This window comes from Oncorhynchus kisutch, linkage group LG27 (assembly GCF_002021735.2).
Source record: "Oncorhynchus kisutch isolate 150728-3 linkage group LG27, Okis_V2, whole genome shotgun sequence".
NCBI lineage: Eukaryota > Metazoa > Chordata > Actinopteri > Salmoniformes > Salmonidae > Oncorhynchus > Oncorhynchus kisutch.
In genome coordinates this window covers 16692768-16697700 of record NC_034200.2, presented here as the reverse complement: position 1 = coordinate 16697700, position 4933 = coordinate 16692768, and positions in this window count along the sequence as shown.

The following is a 4933-nucleotide window of genomic DNA, read 5'->3' as shown; positions in this document are numbered from 1 at the left end:
AGGTACAGGTCTCATTGCAGAAGGAATCCCTTGCATCTCGCTGGCTCGCCGTCAAAGCGTTCCAGGAGGGACAGGGGTATTCCGAGAACAGGTCTGAGGTTCCAAGGTCTGCAGAGACAGTCCTCTTGATGCTGGACTGTCTCTAAGATGGTCGACAGTTCGGTCTTTCCTGCTGTCTCCATTTAGTGGGTTGGTTATTCTGTCACTCTGTATAATGATAGGAGACAAATGCAGGAATACGTAATAGGGGGTTTTATTTTCTCCACCCAAACAAAAGAGTAAGGTGTAAACCTTTAAATAATGCACGGAAGGAGACGTAAAACAAGTGCACAATAACGCGTAGCATGAAAGTCGCTACAACAGCACAGGTTCTCACAGGACCAACAGACATAGTAACAATAACAGTTGAAGTCAGAAGTTTACATGCACTTTAGCCAAATACATGTAAACTCAGTTTTTCAAAATTCCTTGTCTTAGGTCAGTTACCAGGGCTCCAGTGCTCCCCCACAGCCCGGTCCTTCTGGTGCCTCCTCCACACACCAGGCCTCCTGTGGCAGCCCCACGCACCAGGCTGTCTCTCCGTCTCCTCCTTCCAGGTTCTCACGTCAGTCCTGAGCTGCCAGAGCCGCCCGTCTGTCCTGAGCTGCCGGAGCCGCCCGTCTGTCCTGAGCTGCCGGAGCCGCCCGTCTGTCCTGAGCTGCCGGAGCCGCCCGTCTGTCCTGAGCTGCCGGAGCCGCCCGTCTGTCCTGAGCTGCCGGAGCCGCCCGTCTGTCCTGAGCTGCCGGAGCCGCCCGTCTGTCCTGAGCTGCCGGAGCCGCCCGTCTGTCCTGAGCTGCCGGAGCCGCCCGTCTGTCCTGAGCTGCCGGAGCCGCCCGTCTGTCCTGAGCTGCCGGAGCTGCCCGTCAGTCAGGAGCTGCCGGAGCCGCCCGTCAGTCAGGAGCTGCCGGAGTCTCCCTTCACTACGGCCCTGCCGGAGTCTCCCTTCACTACGGAGCTGCCGGAGTCTCCCTTCACTACGGAGCTGCCGGAGTCTCCCTTCACTACGGAGCTGCCGGAGATGCCCTTCACCACCGGGCCGCCGGAGTCGCCCTTCACTCCGGTGCTGCTTGAGACTCCCGCCTGTCCGGCGCTGCCGGAGTCTCCCGTCTATTCGGGGCACGCTGTTAGGGTCCCCAGTACGAGGTCGGCGGCGAGGGTCGGCGCTCCCAAGGCGCCACTTAAGTGGTCCAAGACTATGGTGGAGTGGGGTCCACGTCCCGCGCCAGAGCTGCCACCGCGAACAGACGCCCACCCAGGTTCCCCTATAGGTTCAGGTTTTGCTGCTGGAGTCCGCACCTTTGGGGGGGGGGTACTGTCACTTTCTGACCTTAGTTCCTTTATTATGTATTTTATTGTGTATTATGTCTTTGTGTTAGTTGGGGTGGGTAGTCTATGTTCTTTTTTCTTTCTATGTTGTATTTCTGTGTTTGGCCTGGTATGGTTCTCAATCAGAGGCAGCTATCGATCGTTGTCTCTGATTGAGAATCATACTTGTAGAAAAAAAATTAAGAATAACCCTTGAAAGAATAGGTATGTTGAAACTTTTGACTGGTACTGTACATATTATCTCAACTAACCTGTGCTGTACCCCGGCACATTGACTCGGTACCGGTACCCCCTGTATATAGCCTCGTTATTGTTATGTTATTGTGTTATTTTTTTACTTTATTTCATTTCATAAATATTTTCTTAACACTTATTTTCTTAAAATTGCATTTTGGTTAAGGGATTTAATTAAGCATTTCACAGTAAGGTCTGTTGTATTCTGCGCATGTGACAAATAACATTTAATTTGATTTTAGCTTATACTATACTAAATAAAACAAATGATTTGAATAACAGTGCCAAAAGTGTGGTTTCACATAATATTATTGTGTAAGTTTTCCTTCAACGGGATATGACCTCATACCCTTACATCCCTGAAAGTTCCATAGGTCCCTACTCTACCTGCCTGTGGCTATCCAGGGAACAATGGACAGGTAACTCTTCCTATGCAGATGCAATTTGTTTGAGGATAATTAATCTCAGCTTTGAGGGTATGACAAATGTGAATGTTTCCCCCTTTTTTTAATTTTCTGTGACAAATTGAAAATGTATTTTCACAGAGGTAACCGAAAGGGCCTTTGACTTAATCCAAGCAATGGAATCCATTTAAGGTTACGTGGGGGGGGATATGCAATGAGCATCTATTGTAATTAATGCTGGATCAGGGAGGCACATCAATCAAAACTATTTAAATTGAGGTGAATGGGGGTGAAGGATGACCGCATGAAATTATGTTGGTCCTAAAATTCATTATTAATATTATTATTATTATTCCACTTTAGGAGCTGTTCTGCCAGCCAATCATGTAGAGTCCCTAATAATAATAAAGTTGGTTTCAAAAGTTGTGTTGAGCTTGTATTGAACACTCTAGTTGTTGACCTATTTAACCCCCTAGAATGTTGTCCAATGCCCACAAACATTTTTGAATGTGAAAATATATTTGGAATACAAGTATGTACAGATACAGTACATCCAATTAAATGGTGATGGATCCGTACATACTGTACAGTGGAAGGTTATGCGACCTCTAAAGACCCTTAGGGTTGGGTGAGTGACATGGCCAAGGAATAATTTGACATGTGTACCATAATATATCACAGGGAATGCTCACACAGAATACAGGGAACTATTTTACACAGAGACATATAGATAATGGGGTATTGTCCACAATTAAAAGCTACTTTTTTTCCTCTTCAGCATATAATGATCCTACTCACATAAGCTACATAAGTGGAGAGGCTATTGATCCATGGAATGCCATCACACAAATCCACAAAGTAAATTATGCATTTCATGTAGGTTACTCATCCCACTAAACTAAAGGGAACTATTATCATATTTAGACGAGTCTAGTCCAATACAATTTATAACTTGTTAAGTTGAGGAAGTTTTAGATTTTGAATGGAAATAATCAAAATACAATTTTAGATAAGTGTAATGTGCAGTCAGGTAATGTTGTCATGTATGAATAATTTTCTGAATACCATACATACAAAATAAATATGTGTATCGGTAAAAGCCCCGGGCTCCAATTGGCTCCAGAATTCTACAAATTTCCACCTGACATCAGTCATTAACAGAAGCGTCATGCTGTTGAATTCATTCGGTAGTGTTTTGACAAAGCCAGTGTAGTAGGCTTCAGAACACGTGGTCAGATTTCTATCAGAATCCCAATTGACACACAGACGATTCTCTCACAGATGCACCATGCCACCTTTCGCCAGGAACCTCAGCGTTCATTTTGGAGACCGGGGAAGCTGATTGTTTTGTGTGTATGTTTCCGACACACAACTCATTGAATAACCATGGCTGGACATGATCAATGTGGATTGGAGGGCATCGAAAGGTAACTTCCTGGGGCTTTCTAGAAATTGACAAGCAACATACCTGGAACCCAGCAGCACGCTCTGACAAGGTAAGAAACTGAATTAGCCTAGACTTTTTTTCATTTTGAATGCACTATTAGGCTTTTGGAATGGGATTCAATATGTAGCCTACTATCAACACTTTTATAAAAGCTTTGCCTGCAAGAGTTGGTATCAAATATGTTTCATAATTTGATTTTTTTTACAGTTCTCATTTTACATAACAATAGAACACTGTTTATTGCTGTTATCACCAGTGGTGATGCTCTTTGGGAATTATTGTTGGACATAAAAGACTGTAAAGTCAGCAGCAAATCAGTTCCAGGTGATTTTCATTTTGGAAATCTGTTCCAAAGTATTCCCACGTATAATATACAGTATCTTTCAATTATATGTATAATATACAGTATCTCTCAATTATATGTATAATATACAGTATCTCTCAATTATATGTGTAATATACAGTATCTCTCAATTATGTGTAATACACAGTATCTCTCAATTATATGTATAATATACAGTATCTCTCAATTATGTGTAATATACAGTATCTCTCAATTATATGTATAATACACAGTATCTCTCAATTATATGTATAATACACAGTATCTCTCAATTATATGTATAATACACAGTATCTCTCAATTATGCGTGGGAATACAGATTTCCAAAATGAAAATCACTTGGAGCTGATTTGCTGCTGTTTTTACAATACGTTATGTCCACCAATAATGTGATCGTATACTAATGTAAGCAAGGTTTGAAATGATTATGTTTTAGTCATATATGATATCTGTTTGGGCTTCTTGCGGTCATTTTGCAGTCTACAAATTATTTGTAATTATGTGACCATCCGCTCAAGAAAAAATTGTCCCGCGGCTGAATCTAGTTGATGATCCCTGGGTTAGGGGTTAAGTTTAGGGGAAAGGGTTAGCTAACATGCTAAGTAGTTGCAAAGTACCTAAAAAGTAATAAGTAGGTCCCAAATTGCTAAAATTATAAAGTTGTCCATGAAGAGCAAAGAAAGCGCAACCTTTGGGTTGCTAGACACTCGTTATACACCCACCCATCCACCCTGACCAACCATCCTCAATTCAATTTTGCCTTCAGTTAGCTTCTGTCTTATGTAACCATGCCAAATGCAACATATACTAATATGAGTGTCCCTGATTTGTTACATCTAAACCAGGCTGGGATTCTACAAAACATGTACAACATTTTTCACAACCACAGAGCTTTGTTTTGTCAGGATATCCAATAATAAAAAATGCAGAGAACTCACACGATACAAAATCACTCCATAATCCATCTCAATTCCACTGAATTGAAAAAAATCTAGACGGCATAGTCTAGGCTAGAATTCATGTTACTCACCAAAGGTGTTGAATTGGTGTGACAGAAAACTCAGCTGCAAAACATCAACTGAAGATACATAAAATCAGAGTTAGCGCATACCTGGTAATTAATTACCGTTCAGAGTTGAT